This window comes from Diabrotica virgifera, chromosome 3 (genome assembly GCF_917563875.1).
Source record: "Diabrotica virgifera virgifera chromosome 3, PGI_DIABVI_V3a".
NCBI classification, from domain to species: Eukaryota; Metazoa; Arthropoda; class Insecta; order Coleoptera; family Chrysomelidae; genus Diabrotica; species Diabrotica virgifera.
This window is the reverse complement of record NC_065445.1, coordinates 185,819,083-185,836,698: the sequence shown is the minus strand read 5'-3', so window position 1 is coordinate 185,836,698 and position 17,616 is coordinate 185,819,083. Positions and strand designations below refer to the sequence as shown.

The 17,616-nt window shown below is 32.0% G+C and overlaps 1 protein-coding gene across 5 annotated transcripts in view; it reads left to right on the top strand.

The window, feature by feature from the left end:
- Positions 1-17,616, top strand: part of LOC114328093 (proton-coupled amino acid transporter-like protein pathetic) — a 275,550-nt gene that overhangs the window by 71,377 nt on the left and 186,557 nt on the right. Inside the window, exon 1 of one of the 5 annotated variants that reach the window (XM_028276854.2) lies at positions 12,918-13,007. The exons of 3 other annotated variants lie outside the window; for them this stretch is intronic. The gene's annotated coding sequence lies outside the window, so the exon portion shown is untranslated. Of the gene's footprint in view, positions 1-12,917; positions 13,008-17,616 lie in introns of those variants that run through there. One more of the 5 variants, XM_028276855.2, reaches the window with a different exon arrangement.

The following is a 17,616-nucleotide window of genomic DNA, read 5'->3' as shown; positions in this document are numbered from 1 at the left end:
GCTTTTTCAGCGCAGCCACCATTTCTTCTCACAATATTGGTGGCTCTGATTTTGGGCGTTCATGTTACAAATTATTTCTCAGAGCTGTACTGTGTTGTATTACATTTCGACAGTATTATTACACGAGCGGGACACCCTCAAAAAAGCACTTAGTTTTCGAGATACTGACCACGGAGGGGTGAATGGCTAATTTTATTTATAATTTATATTTTCGAGGGTGCTGAAAACGACAATGAGGTTTATTTTGAATTATATGTGGGGGAACATTGTCAAAATCGCAATTTTAACCTAAAAATTAAAAAAAAAGTGAAGTCACGAATTTTTACGTTGAACTCGCTACAACTCTGTTCCATTTTAATATTTTTTTCTAAAATTTCTACAGCATATATTTCTCACCTTTGTGAAGACTATGAAAGCAACTGTAGTCTTTCAATCTTTTCTTCACAAAAGTTATGAATTTTTAAAAATCAAAGGTGCAGATTCGTGAATTGCAAAGTTAAATCGCAAAAATTAAGTGACAGAATTTAAAATTTATCTATTTGATTACGTTTATGCTAAACCGTAGAGTTCAAAGAAGTTTTATGGGGAGTTTTAGGTATAAATGTGTTATAGAAAAAATATGGTGCAACTTTTAATTTTAAGAAAAACGTGCTTTATTTTTTTTATTTTTAGGGCAACATTGCGATTTTAACAATGTTCTCCCACCTAAAATTCAAAATAAACTTGATTTTCGTTTTCAGCACCATCAAAAACATAAAGTAAGACCAAAATTAGTCATTCACCACCAATGATCAGTATCTCGAAAAATTAGCGTTATTTTGGGGATTTATAACGTAGATGTTAAAAGTTGCACTATTTGTTTTCTATAAAACATGTTGATCCAAAACTTTCCAGAAAATTTCTTTGTACTCATGTTTTATTTTTGAATTTGGTTTAAAATCTATATTTCAAATTTTGTCAGTCAAATTTTGCGATTGAACTTTGGAATTCACGAATCTGCACCTTGTACTTTAAAAGATTCATAACGTTTACTAGAATAAGACTAAAAGCTTAAAGCAGAAACCATTGCCTTCAAAAAAGTGAGCGATATACAGTGTACAAACTTTAGAAATAAATATTAAAAAAAAACAGAGTTGTAGCGAGCTAAACGCAAAAAACGTGATTTCATTTTTTTATTTTTAGGGTACAATTGCAATTTTGACAATATTCCCCCCCCCCCTAAAATTTAAAATAAATTTCATTTTCGTTTTCACCACGGTCAAAAACATAATCTAAGACCAAAATTAGCCATTCACAACCCATGGTCAGTATCTCGAAAAATAAGCGTTATATTGGGGATTTCTAATGTCGACATTAAAAGTTGCACTATTTTTTTCTATAAAATATTTTGAGCTAAAACTTAACAGAAAACTTCTTTGTACTCTCAATTTTAACATAAACGTGATTAAGAAGCTAAATTTTAAACTTCGTCACATAACTTTTGCGATTAAACTTTGCAAGGCAGAAATCCGCACCTTTTCCCTTTAAAAATTCATAACCTTTTTCAAGATAAGAATAAAAGCTTGAAACAGGTACCGTTGTATTCAGAAATGTTAGAGCTATATCCTGTAACAATTTCAGAAAAAAATATTAAAATGGAACAGAGTTATAGCGAGGTAAACGCAAAAAACGTGATTTTATTTTTTTTTTTATTTTTGGGGTACAATTCCGATTTTGACAATGTTCCCCCACATAAAATTCAAAATAAACCTCATTTTCGTTTTCAGCACCCTCGAAAATATAAATTTTATAAATAAAATTAGCCATTCACCTCTCCGTGGTCAGTACCTGGTCATTTTAGCAGTATCTCCCGCTTGCCTATATTTACATAATACAGTGTGGACCAAAGAAAAGAGTCCATCTCGATATTTGGCAGTAGTTATTAGATTTTAAGGAAATGCCGAAACAGGTCGATTTTTATTTTTAAATTATTACAATTTTTTTATTTATATTTCATACTAGTGACATCATTCATCTTTGCGTGATGACGTAATCCATGATTTTTGTAAATGGGAATAGGGGTCGTGTAGTAGCTCGTTTGAAAGAGTGTTCAATCTCTGTTCAGTAATATAAACAAAAATATCATTATTTATCGAGGGTGGCTAAAAAATAATTTTTTAATTAAATTAATTGACGCAAAAAAAATTTATGTATGTAATTTATTTAACTTAAAATACATTTTATTGCTGTCAGAAAATAAAAAAAAAATGTTTATTTGGCAAATAAACATTGCTTTTCGTTTAAATTAAATGTTCAAACTATCAAGAAGTACCTGTATGGGAGGCTGTTTGTGATTTAATTTAAGCGAAACGACATGTTTATTTGTGAAATAAACATTTTTTTTTATTTTCTGAGAGCAGCAAAATGTACTTAGGGTTAAATAAATTACATACATTTTTTTTGCGGCAAATAATTTATTTCATAATATATTTTTTGGCCACCCTGTATAAATAATGATATTAATGTTTACGCTACTGAATAGAGAATTGAACACAATTTCAAATCTACACGACCCCTATTCCTATTTAAAAAATCATCGATTACGCCCATCACGCTCTGATGGATGACGTCACTAGTACGAAATATATGGAAAAAATTGTAATATAAAAATGAAAATCGACTTGTTTCGGCATTTTCTTAAAATCTAATAATTACTGCCAAATATCAAGGTGGACTCTTTTCTTTGGCCCACCCTGTATATGATTGGACATAATCACGTATTACAGTCAACAGTATGGAATAAATATAAACGTAAAGAAGCTAAAGCTTATGATTATTAGCAAGAAAAATATAAGAGACGGTCAACCTTACGTCAATCAAACCCCTGTAGAAAGAGTGAGGCCCTACAACTACTTCGGCACCTTCAACCACGGACTTTAACTTCAAAAGCTAGATCCACCTTCAACCGGAAGGGTTCAACCGGAGGGGCCTTCTTCATTAGCCGCAACCTCTCTCTTGACATAACAGTAACACGTGTTCTCGATCCATTTTTATAGTGTTAAATCATGGACCCAGAAAAAGGTGTGGAAGATGATAAGGAGACAAAAAACAGAAATGAATGAATTTGTACGGATAGATAACATTACGGAGACACAATGGACTGAGCATTTCACGAAATTATATGAAGAAGGAGAAGAAGAAAACAGGGAAATAAACATTAATGAAACCCACTATAGAGTACTAATATCAGAAGAAGAGCTACAAGAACGAATAAAAAAATTAAAAAATAGAAAAACACCTGGTCCTGATAAGATAAATAGTGAACTGCTAAAATATGGAGGAGGAACACTGCTCAAATGGCTCCTAAAATTATCTGTCAATATAATAAATATCGGAGTAGTACCAGCGGAATGGAAGGAAAGCTCCTCTCCTGCTACCGATACTCAAAAAAGGAGACTCGAAAAATCCTGAAAATTATAGAGGCATTAGTCTGATGAACAGCACATTAAAATTGTTGACGGCAGTCATAAAAGATAAAATGGAGGAAAAATCGAACATGGCAGACGAACAACAAGGTTTTCGGAAGAGCCGCAGCACAATAGATGCAATTTTTATTATCAGGCAAATAGTAGAAAAGTCTACTGAATATGGAAAACCAGCATAGATGTGCTTTGTAGATTTAAAAAGTGCTTTTGACAGTGTGAGGCGAAATGATATCTTAAATTTATTACCAGCTGAACAAATAGACCACCAGATAATAAGGTTAATTGATGAAATTAACAAGAACAACAAGACCAGAGTTATAATATCAGCAGGAGAAACAGAACGCATAGAACTGAAAGGAGGAATCCGCCAAGGAGACTCGCTCAGTCCATTGTTATTCAATATGGTGATGAATCAAATAATTCACGAAGTAAGAAAACGACATGGATACCACATGGGAGCGCATAAAATCACGATACTATGCTAAGCCCATGATGCAGTACTAATTGCTGATAACGAGGATGACTTACAAAGGCAGCTCCATACTTTCAATATCACAGCAAATAAACTTAATATGAGAATATCAGTAGAAAAAACTAAATGTATAGTGATAAGTAAAGAGCCGCGTAGATGCAAGTTAGAAAAAGACGGCAAAATTGTAGAGCAAGTAATGAAATTCAATTACGTAGGAGTAAAGATCACTAGTGACAGGAATATAAGAACAGAGACCACAACGCAAGCAACAAAAGCGGCAAGAGTAAGTGGTTGCCTCCGAGAAACCATATGGAGAAACAAATATCTGACCACGGAAAGCAAAATAAAAGTATACAAGACAACAGTAAGACCTATCCTAACATATGCAGCGGAGACAAGGACCGATACAAGAAAGACGAAACAACAAATCAACAATATCGAAATGAAAGCATTAAGATCAATAGCGGGCATATCATTAAGAGACAGACAAAGCAACAGAAGTATACGAGAACGTTGCATAATTCAAAATATTAACAGGTGGATAAAAACAAGAAATAAAAACTGGAACGAACATGTAAACCGAATGGAACTAGATAGATTAGCGAACATCTGTAAAAACAACAAGCCGTACAGCAGAAGACCCGTTGGAAGGCCGCCGAAAAGGTGGAAAGACAATGTACAGTCAACAACAACTGAAACAGAATAAGAGGCAGACAAACAGGAGTAATCCTAGTCGCGCGAAGAAGAAGAAGAAGAAATCGTGGACCTTAAACGAAAATAGGTGCAGAAAATTGGAAGCATTTGAAATGTGGCTGTATCGGAGAATACTTAAAATCCCGTGGACTGACTGGGTCACAAATTAAGACGTCTTCCGAAGAATGAAGAAGAACCGAGAGGTACTGACCAGCATCATCTCTCGAAAATTACAATTAGGCCTGGATCCCGCGTACCAAAAAATGTTGATTAGTAGCAAGCTGAACATTTGTTAATAGCTTAACGGTGTCTAGTCGGACAAATTTTGATGTACGCGAACACTGGAACAGGTTAAGTTTTAATTGTGGAACAGTTTAACAATTTGGAATGTCAGATTACGAAAACGTCCCATGTATTTTGTCGGACATAACATCCAATTGATTTGTTACCTTTTCATTAAAATCTCATGCAAAAATCATACTGCTATTACTAACCAACATGATCTATGTCATTTGACATGTTCTTCGTGTTCCACTCATTAAAATGCCCAGTTGGTGATAAATACCAGTCTGATTTTTTCATGAGAGTAGTACATTCTTTCACAGTTTTTGCTGTAAATTTTAAAGAACCGCTTGGATTGACATGAAATTTGGCATACGCATAGCTAACATGTCAAAGAAAAAAAGTGATATGGTGCCGATGTGTGCTTTTGCCCTAGGGGTGAGTTTCGCCCCATCTCGGGGGTGAAAAAATATATGTGCAAGATAAGTCCCGAAGTGGATAAACTGAGTAATTTTAAGCAGCTTTTGTTCTATAGAGTATTTTCACCAAATCAACACTTTTCGAGTTATTTGCAAGTGAATATCTTCGTTTTTCAACAAAATAACCATATTTTTAGACGGTTTTTCGCAAATAACTCAAAACATAAGCATTTTATCGAAAAAAATATTCTTGGCAAAATTATAGCCTATAAAAAAGTGAAAAAAAAAACGGTGTATATATTAGGTCTCTATACCTAGCAAAAGCAGAGTTATAGCTAATGAAAAATAGGTTTATATTCGAAAAATTCCAAATACACTGCGCGTCATAGAAAACGGGCACCCTAAAAAATGGGTCATTTTTGATGTCGCGTATCTCCTTAACCTGTTGTCCGATTTAAGTGATTTTTTGAATATCTTATAGCCTTGTTCTTTGTCAATATCCTTGTAATAATATTTTTGCTCAACAGGTAAATTCTCATTGTATACCGGGTGTACGAATCAAACTGTGTTTTTTTTTCTCAAAGTTCGCAACACCCTGTGGAATATTCTAGCCTTTATAAAATACAGAAATGAAATCCTTACTATAGCCTTCTGGCTATAGGATTTCTGAACATTCTGTTTTTTGATTCATTCTCTTATGTTGGATAATACAAAAGTTATGTACTTTAACAACTAGTCATGTTCTTCATCAGTATAGGTTGTTTGTAAATAAGTGCGACAAACTTTAAGGAGCAATTCTGGATGAAAAATAATGACCGATTGCTTTATAAACTTATGTCCGCAAATTCTTCGTTTACGAGATACGGGATGTTGAATTTTTTTTTACAAACTGACGATTTATTTTATTGCCCCAAAACCTGTTGAGATAAGCAAATGAAATTTGGTAGGTTTTAAGAGATAGTTATTGCGAATTTTTTAACGTGCAATCAAGAATTTTATATTCACTATTGGCGTGCATATGCGTAATATGACCGATCATATTGCCAGTATGCACGATAATGGTGAATATCAAATTCTTAATTGTATGTCAAAAAATGTGCGATAACTACGTCTTAAAACCTACCAAATTTCATTTGCATATCTCAACCGATTTTAAAGCAATAAATAAATCGTCAGTTTGTAAGAAAAAATTCAACATCGCGTATCTCGCAAACGAAGCATTTGCGGTCATACGATTATAAATCAAACTGTCATTATTTTTAATGCAGAATTACCCATTAAAGTTTGTCGCACTTCTTTAGAAACAGACTGTACTGAAAAAGAACATGGGTAATTGTTAAAGTACCTAACTGTTGTATTATCCAACATAAGCGAATGAATCAAAAAAAAAATGTTGAGAAAACCTGAGGCTATAGTTGAGTTTTAATTTAAGTATTTTATAAATGCTAGGATATTCCACAGGGTGTTGCGAACTTTGAGAAAAAAACTCAGTCTGATTCGTACATCCGGTATATAATGAAAATGTACCTGTTTAGCAAAAATATTATTACAGGAATATTGACAAGGAACAAGGCTATAACATATTCAAAAAATCACTTAAACCGGACAACAGGTTTAGGAGATACGCAACCTCAAAAATTACCCATTTTTTAGGGTGCCCGTTTTCTATGACGCGCAGTTTAGAATAATTCAATGTGAAATATCCAAATAATGAAGCATTCTTGGGGAAAACATATTAAAACTTTTTTAAAGTGTTTAAAAATAGCTTTATTTCTGTTTGTATAAAAAAAATTTCTAGCATCAAATGTAAGCAAGTTACGTTCAAAATAAAGTTGGTCCCTTTTGTTTTGGCAAAAAAAAATTAGGAAGATCAGCCCCCAATTAGCAACCTAAATGAAATTAATTGTTACCGCTTCACAAGTTACTTTACTTATGTTGTTTTTATATGATCTGTAAGTTTCATCGATTTAAAGTGCTTATTTTTGAAAAAATTTGGTTTTAAAGTAAAATTTTTAAAAATTCTAATTTTGAAAAAAATGTTTTTTTTTCAAAATATCTTAAACATTGTTAGAGATATCAAAAATCTTAAACAACAAAAAAAAATCGGCTTTCCTTTTCTGAATATTTTATATTTTTTTGTTTTTCTGTAAGACAAAAATTGGTTAAGATTCGGTGTTTTTAAATTTGCATACACTCGTGATAAGTGACTCGTTCAAGCCCTTTTAACTACAGCTCTGTCAAAAATAAGGACTTTGAACCGACGAAACTTACAGATCATATGATCAATACATGCACGAGTAAAAAACTTGTGAAGTAACTGACAGGGGGGTGATTTTCCCGATTTCTTACCAAAAAAAAGGGACCAACTTTATTTTGAGCGTAACTTGTTTACTTTTGATGCAAAACAATGTTTTTAAAAACCAAAAATAAGCAGTTCTTTAAACACTTTAAAAAATGAGTCTTCCCCAAAAAAGTGCTTCGTTTTTTGGTTATGGCACGTTAAAATATTCGATTTGGAATTTGACGAATATGAACCTATTTTTCATTAGCTATAACTCTGCTTCTACTAGGTATAGTGACATAATATATACACCATGTTTTTAACTTTTTTACGCGCTACATTTTTGATAAGAATTTTTGTTTTCGACCAAATACTTACTTTTTGAGATATTTGCGAAAAACCGTCTGAAAATGTGGTTATTTTGTAGAAAAATTAACATATTCACTCGCAAATAACTCGAAAGTATTAACTTGGTGAAAAAACTTTATAAAACAAAAGTTGCTTAAAATTAGTCATTTTATCGATTTCCGGACTTATTTCGAACATAGATTTTTCACCCCCAAAAGGGGGTGAAAGTCACCCCTAGGGCAAAAGCACACATCGGCATAATATCACTTTTTTCTTTAACTTATTAGCTATGTGTATGCCAAATTTCATGTCAATCCAAGCGGTTCTTTAAAATTTAGAGGTTTTGCAATATTTTACCTTTAAAGAACGTACTATTAATGAAATGGTAACAAATCAATTGGAAGTTCTGTCCGACAAAATACATGGAACGTTTTCGTAGTCTGACGTTCCAAATTTTTAACCTCTTCCGCAATTAAAACTTCCCCTGTTCCAGTGTTCCCATGCATCAAAGTTTGTCGGACTACACACCGTTAAGCTGTTTACAAATTTTCAGCTTGCTATTAATAAACTTTTTTTTGTAAGCGGGATCCAGGTCTAAATACTTAGGACACATTTTTCGAAATAAATTCACATACGAACTTCAACAAGTCATTCCGCAAGGAAAATATTTGAAAATATAAGGGTTTGTACCCTTACTGTACAATGAGATCCAGGAAAAAGAAGAATATCCTTATTAAACAATCTCAGAACCTGGTTTAATAAAACATCGCGATGGATTCTAAGAAATACCTTTTCTGGCTAAACGTGAAATGGGTCACTTCGAATAAAATTATCTTAATTAATTAAAAAACTAAAATTTAAATTAATTAAACAAAAATTTTTATTAGCATGGAAACTATAAAAATCTAGGCGGGAGTAGCTCAGGCGGTAGTATGTTTGGCTCGCGAGCCACTGGCACGCGTGCTGGTAGGCTGGGGTTCGAATCCTAGCGCCGCGCGCCGGCAAGAAACACTAGACATTTTTAAAAATGTCTATAGGCCCCAGGTCGACTCATCCTGAATAAAATGAGTACCTACCTTGGGTAAAACCAGGGGTAATAATAGGCAGTTGAAGCGTAGCACTGGCCCTGTTACCTTCCTTGTATACCGTAGGCCCTAGATATAGCAGACTACCCTGCTATCATCCCAAAGCCGCGTCAGCGGTATAAGACAGGAGAGTCTTATAAACTATAAATCTAAATACATATATTCTATAGTCACTGCAATTGCATATTTCAAACCGTAATAAAAATTCAAGTTCGATTAGACTTAGATCGCTTACTATTTTGTCTATTGTCTCAAAAGTAAACCTTGTCAAAGGATGAATAAAATTATTCTAATAAAATGTCCTCCTGCATAGACCACATTAATCCTGCAAGACTGTGAGAGTAATAATGGGACAATCGGTTGAATGAAACACACTCCCATTACATAGTTTTTGTCGATTTCGAGCGTGCCTTTGACAGCTTATCTCATGCCGGTATATGTAAAATTTTAGAGCTAAAAAAGCAAAGAATAATATTTATTATAAAGTCTATGAGATGAAGTGCAGTGTGACACACAATGAGATCAAGAGTGATGAATTTAACGTACTTATTGGATTCAGACATGGATGCGTGCTTCACCGTTCCTTTTTAACATAGCTGTAGACTATGTTCTCTACAAACTAGACTCCGATATAAGAGGCATATAATGGACATTAACCACACGTCCAAGCGATCTAGAATACGACGTCGATATCTGCCTTTTGAGACAAAGGTTCCAAGATGTGGCTGACCAATTGGAAACACTTTCCAATGAAGCCAATAAAATAAGTTTGAAAATCAATATTAATAGAACAAAATGCATGAGAATAAATAATTCAATAAAAACATACTGTTTTCTGTTAAACAACATCATCATTCTCTTTGCCTTATCCTGAATAGGAAATGATGATATTGTTGATGCATGAAAATAAATAATGCAATAGACAACATACTGTACAAACTAACAACTTTATCAGATGAGCAACAAGGATTCAGATCCGGAAGATCCTGCGAAGACGCCGTATTTGTACTGAGACAAATCACAGAAAAGGCCATTGAGTACAATAAACCAGCATATCTATGTTTTATATACCTGGCAAAGGCTTTCGATCACATCCAAGTCGAAGACGTCTTACATTTACTGTATAGAAGAAACGTACCAATCAATATTATACAAACCATCGAAAACATCTATTTTCATAATCGAATACAGGCAAAGATAAATGGAAAAATAACGCAGTTTATACCAGTACAAAGCGGAGTCAGACAAGGTGACTCATTAAGCCCATTGCTCTTTAATATAATAATGGACGAAATAATAGAAGCAGTACGTAAAGGTCATGGTTACAGAATGAGGAACAAAGAAATCCAAATAACCGCCGAGATAGAAGACGATCTTCAAAGATTAACACACATCTTCAATACAACAGCCAAGAAATACAATATGATAATATCAGCAGAAAAAAACCAAATGTATGACAACATCTAAATACCCACTACGATGTAAAATCGAAATTGATGGGAAAATAATAAAGCAGGAAGCCACGTTTAAATATCTGGGAATAGATATAACCAAATACAGAGATGTTGAAGAGGAAGTACGACAACAAAGCTTAAAAGCAAGTAAAGTGGCGGGAAACTATAATAGACACAATCTGGAAGAACAAACACCTAAGACAAGACACAAAAGCAAGAATCTATAAAGCAGCAATTAGACGAATATTGACATACACGGCGGAGACAAGACCTGACACATCTAAAACTAGACGACTACTAGAAACAACAGATATGAAAATACTCCGACGAATATATATTATGGTGCAATAACTTAAATAATTTAGGAGGCTAATATTGAAGAAGAAACCGACTTTAAAGCCTACATACAAGAAGGAAGAAGAAGAAGAAGAAGATAACATACTGTTTACTATTAACCACATCATCATTCTCTGGAAAGCGACAAAAAACCATACAGACAAACTGCAGGTTTTTGTTAATAAATACTTACGAATAATTGTTCGTATTTTCTGGACTAACATTATCCGAAACAAAAATCTGCTACACCTGAACGACCAAAAGTCCAGAATCAAAAGTTGAAAATGAAATAAAGGCCAGAAAGTGGAATTGGATCGGTCACACACTACGAAAACATAGCTACAGTATCATTGCAAAGACTGCTCTAGAGTGGAATCTCCAAGGAAAAAGAAAAAAAGAGGTCGCCTGGCACAAGATCCATCATGGTGAAATCATGGTGGACTTCACGTAAGAGGTCAAGGAAACTCTTGGAATGAAATGAAGAACTTTATCGCAAAATAGACCTCTATGGCGCGCTTTCACTGAAGATCTATATGCTGCACTTACGAGTTCAAGAACCTTATACAGGGTGTCCAAAAACTCTACCGACAAACGAAGACAGGAGATTTCTCATTAATTTTAAGATATTTTAACCCAATTTACCTAGTCCGAAAATGCTTCCTAAAGGAGCTAGAGCTCTTTGAAGATGGCGTCTTGTAAGTAGTTTTTCTTAAATAACTCCAGAACGCTTCTATTGAGAAAAACGAAAATTGGTAAACATATTTATCTTCCAGAGATAAGTCGACTCCATGCATTGCGAATTTATAGTACCGGTCGTAGGCGTCCGTTTTGGGTAGGGCAACAATTATTTTATCGCATAACTTTTTTATCTTTAATTTTTAAGCATTTTTTACTCTGGATTATTAAATTGTGAGATATTCTAAAACTAAAAGGTACTCTTGTTTTAGGTCTATAGGATACACCGTTTTCTAGAAAAATCGATTTGAAAATTTTTCTTTTTTTTTAATTTTCAAAAAAAATTTCAAAATAAAACAATTTAGAAATCTGAAAACTGGTACGTTTATTTATATTTCAGAGATGAATCGATTTCGTTAACTGCGAATTTCTAGTACGAGTCATATGCGTCCGTTTTGGGTAGGTTAACGGTTACTTTATCGCATAACATTTTTGTTTTTCATTTTTAAGCATTTTTGACTCTAGAATATTAAGTTATGAGTTATGAGGTATTCTAGAACTAAAAGTTACTCTTGCTTTAGGTTGATAAAATACACCGTTTTTTTTGAAATTTTTTTTCAATTTTTATTCAAATTCAAAAAACCAAAAATTTTCAATTCGATTTTTCTAGAAAACCGTGTATCCTACGGACTTAAAACAAGAGTACCTTTTAGTACTAGAATACCTCACAATTTAATAATCCAGTGTCAAAAATGCTTAAAAGTTAAATACAAAAAAGTTATGTGATAAAATAACCGTTGCCCCACCCAAAACGGACGCCTATGATAGGTACTAGAAATTAGCAATGGATGGAATCAATTTATCTCTGGAAGATAAATATACGTACCGATTTTTTTTTCTAAATTAAAGCGTTCTGGAGTTATTTAAGAAAAACTAATTACAAGATGCCATCTTCAAAGAGCTCTAGCTCCTTTGGGAAGCATTTTTGGACTATGCGAGTTGAGCTAAATTGTCTTAAAATTATCTGAATAATATCCTGTCTTCGTTTGTCGGTAGAGTTTCTGGACACCCTGTATATATAATATTATTTTAATCAGCTTACTTCTTTTGAAAAAGCGATAAAATTTAAGAAATACCCTTTTTGACTATACGTGAAATTGAGGTCACTGTGAATAATAATTAGCTTAATTAATTAAAAATCTTAAACTTAAATTAATTAAGCAAACAATTTTATTAGCATGGAAACTATAATAAAATAGCAATATCTCTAGTCACTGCAATCGCATATTTCAAACCGTAATAAAAATTCAAGTTCGATTAGACCGCTAGTTGTATACAAGAATGTGATTCAAGGATATAGGCAATGTTAATTGTTTCAAAAGTAAACCTTGTCAAAGGATGAATGAAACGATCCTAATAAAATGTGCATTTATTGTAAACTGTTTGTGTAGTTGACAATTCTTTCTTGTGCGTCTTTGATCATTTATATTAAAAGTAGGTGAGTTAAAAATTTTATATTTAATATTATCTAGTATAAGATACGATATAAGGTCGATTGGGACAGAACTGTTTAATGGATAAAAATTATTGGATATGTAATTTAGTATGATAACAATTACAAAAATAAGCCTGGATCCCACGTACCAAAAAAATTTTATTAATAGCAAGCTGAAAATTGGTTAGTAGTTTAACGGTGTCTAGTCGGACAAACTTTGATGTATGGGAACATTGGAATAGGGGAAGTTTTAATTGTGGAACACGTTAGATACAGGTTTCGAACGTCAGACTACGAAAACGTCCCATTTATTTTGTCGGACAGAACTTCCAATTGATTTGTTACCCTTTCATTAAACTCTCATGCAAAAGTCAGACTGCTATTTTCACCAATACAAATTCTGTCATTTGACATGTTCTAGGTGTCGGACTTATCAAAACGCCCAACATATTTGTCGGACAAATATTTTTTCATATATTGTATAAAGTTTGCTATTGAATAAACTTAAAAACAACCTGCTAGTTTTCACAAGCATAAACTAGCCAGCATGACACGTTCCACAACTAAAATCACGTTCCACAATTAAAATTTTTCCCTGTTCCAGTTTTCTCAGACATCAAAGTTTGTCCGACTAGACACCGTTTAGCTATTAACAAGTTTTCAGCTTGCTATTAATAAACTTTTTTGGTACGCTTGATCCAGGCCTAAAAACAAGTGGTGTCCGATCTAGTTTTGTTCTGGCTATATTTAATAAATAATTAAAAATGACTTTGTTTTATAAACTAAAAAAAATTTGACCCGGGAATTTACTACTTATTTCAGATTTTTTGGATGATTCTAAACAAAAAGGTTTTAATTTTTCTCTTAGCTTGATCGTTTTTGAATTATAAACAATTTAAAACTGAAAAAGAGAAGGAAAGATGACGATTTTCAAGGCTCAAAAACATTAGTAAAAAATATCATTCTAAAATTACGAAGTACTTAAATTCAAGTTCAATCAATCTCATTCTATCAGTTCTTGATAAGTACTTTGGACTTATTTCATTTTCAAATATTGTTTTTTAGTTGTTAATTCCCGATGCCCGTCTTCCCATAGGAAACCTTGTCATTAACAACTAAAAAAATATATATTTTAAATAAAACATGGCAAAAATTCTTATCGGAATCTGATCGAAGAAGGTTTGAACTTGAATTTAATTACTTGATGATTACAAAAATTATATCTTTTACTTGTGTTTTTGAGTCTTGAAAATCGTCAACATTCGTTCTTTTTCAGTTTTAAATTGTTTATAACTCTAAAACGATCAACTTAATAGAAACATTACAAACGATCTTTTTTGTTTAGAATGATCGAAAAATTCTAAAATAATATTTGCCCGTGTCAAATGTTTTTTTACTTATAAAAAAAGTCATTTTAGTCTAAACAAAATTAAATCTGACACCCCCTATTTTTTGTAATTATTAATATAGACTAAGAGCCGCTATAGGTGAAATTTCTTAATCATTTTAGGCACGATGGGACCCTATAACTTAAATAGTAGAACTTAAAAGAAAACGTTTGAAAACTGTGCCGTCACTTTTCAGTGGCACATGCGTCGACAGTGGCGCATCAAACTTTCCACTTATGGACGGGATAAATAAATTAAAAGTTAACAGAACTTACTAACAGAATTATTTTTTTTATTTTTTTAAGTTCTATGTAACTAACACATAGGATTCATCGTGATTTTAACCCACCACCCCCTTCCCCCTGCCCCCACCATCAAAAACTTCATTTTTCGTTTTTATTTTTTTTTTGGTGGGATACAATAAATTTTAAAATTTCAAAAAATTCACACGCATAGTTGAGACTTTTATAAAACATGCCTATTTTTTATAGACCCATAGGTAGAGTGTACATAACCTCAAAAAATTAAAAGAAATTTTTTTTTTTCAAAAAAGCGTATAACTTTTTTAGAGGAATAGCTGCAGGTCTAATTTTTTCTTAATCTTATGTGTTTTATCAAGCACTATATTTTTAATTTTTTTTCAGATTTTTCCGTAAGTCTCCCCACCTTCAAAAATCCGAAAAACTGTTTTTTGGGGGTTTTGGGGGATTCCCTATTTTATAGACTTCATAATATATCAAATCAATTTTGTTTTTATAGGTTATATTTAACTTGAAGTAACTGAGTTCTTTAGAATATTTAAAAATCAGAAAAACACGTTCAAACCCCCCAAAACCCCCTTAAAAAACAGTTTTTTGGATTTTTGAAGGTGACTAAAGTTACAGAAAAATCTGAAAAAAATCAGAAATATAGTGTTTGATAAAATACACACGACTAAGAAAAAATTAGATCTGCAGCTATCCCCAAAAAAAAGTTATATACTTTTTTTCAAAAAAAAAAAAATTTTTTTAATTTTTTTGAGGTTATGCACATTCAACCTACAGGTCTATAAAAAATAGAAGTGTTTTATAAAAGCCTTAACTATGCGTGTAAATTTTTTGAAATTTTAAAATTGATTGCATCCTCCAAAAAAAAAAAATAAAATCGAAAAATAAAGTTTTTGATGGTGGGGGCAGGAAGAAGGGGGTGGTGGGTTAAAATTACGATGAATCTTATGTCTTAATCACATAAAACTTAAAAAAATGAAAAAAATTAAATTCTGCTAATGAGGGAGGGTATTTTTTAATTTATGTATCCCGTCCATAAGTGGAAAGTTTGATGCGCCACTGTAGACGCATGTGCCACTGAAAAGTGACGGCACAGTGCTCAAACGTTTTCTTTTAGGGTCTACTATTTAAGTTATAGGGTCCCGTCGTGCCTAAAATGATTAAGAATTTTCACCTATAGCGGCTCTTAGTCTAATATATTAAATTGCATAGCCAATAATTTTTATCCATTAAACAGCTCGGTCCTGGTTGACCTTATAACGGATCTTCTACTATAATTATTATGAATTTATTTGAACTAAACGATGAATAATATAATTTTTATGTATGTTTCCTTATTAGACAAATTACTTGTTTTCCATTGGCTCCTGTGGATCTTGAGAAAAAATTGTATTTTATCTTTTTCCCTGATAATACGAAGATGCAAGTTATTAATAATATATCCTTCTGTCGTTCATTTCGCTAATCTACTATTTATCTCTTTTTTGTGGTTTATTTCAATTAAGTAAGGTAATTCTTTATATTTTTTGGAAGATTTCACTTTTTCTATCTCGTGGATATTTTTTCTATTTTCTTCACGGTTTTTATTTATTGGTAGTTTTCAAATTAAGTTTGTTTTAAAATAGTTTGTGAAATCAACAAAACTTTTTAACAAATTTAAATTTTAGCAAAATTAAAAAAAAAAGATACATTATTTATTTGGTTATAAATTTGACTGCCATCACACATAACTTGTGATGAATAAATCAGGCTGTATCTTAATTTACCATAGGTAGGTCCCACGCCACGTCTTTATGATTTTTTACTTCTTCTTGCCAAAAATATGTAAATTTTTGACTGAGAATTGTTTTTGCTGGATCTTGATGTTAATGGTCAACATTTTGGTTTGGCCTTCATTAATTTTTAATCCAACTTTTCCTGTTGCTGCAATAAATGTTTTAAGCATGTATTTAGCTTCTGTTAAGCCATCCGCTATGCCATCTGGAAAGCAAAGTTTATTTAAATATTCTTCTTCCACAAGAATTCTTTTATCCTTCCAGGAAAACATATTTTCCAGAATTTGAAACTATTTTCAAATTTTCTTTTTGTAACGAAACACCCTATATATTTTTACATTTTTCGACCTTCTCAATGTTCTCGTTTTTGCAATATAGGATTTTGCAATATTATACGAGGTAGTTTAAAAGTCAGTTACGTTTGTTTATTTAGATTTGTAGAGATTTGACATCCAAAAATTTAGTTGTATCAAAGATTTTAACATAATCCACTTTTATCCAAAGTCACTAATAATTTACTATTTTTATTGAGAATAAGCCACAGTTTTACTTTGTCAGGTCGTTCACAAAATACAAAATATTAATAAATTAAACAAATTTTATTTGTTCTTAAAACAATTGTACTAATAATTTAATTTTATCCGAGTCATTTATTCATTCATTCAATCTGACTCATTCAAAATTTAACATTTTTTAAACCAATTGAATATTGAATTTAATTCAAATATTTTAGTAAGTTTTGACATATACAGTTTAAATTTACAAATGTATCTACCATTAGATAAGACTTTTAAAATAAACAAAACAAAGTTTTTCTTCTTCTTCTTCTTGCTCTTTATAAGCAATTCTGTTTGTTCATTGGCGGATTTAGACTTCTATGGAAGGCAGTGCCGGATTTAGGGTATTTGCGGCCCTAGGCCAAATTACCCCGAGCGGCCCCCGATAACTTCACGATTATGTAATTAAAACATAAAGACTTAATAATAATAATAATAATTAAAACGTTTATTTTAATTTTACTTTTTAAAATTCGTAATACAAAGTATAACATAAATGAATAAAAATGCCTCTAATGTTCTATTTGAATACGGACATAAATAGGTTGAAATGTATTTACTAATTAAATAATCTTGGTTTGCTTTGGCTAAAACTCCAAAACAGCTCTAACAATTTCTATATTTAT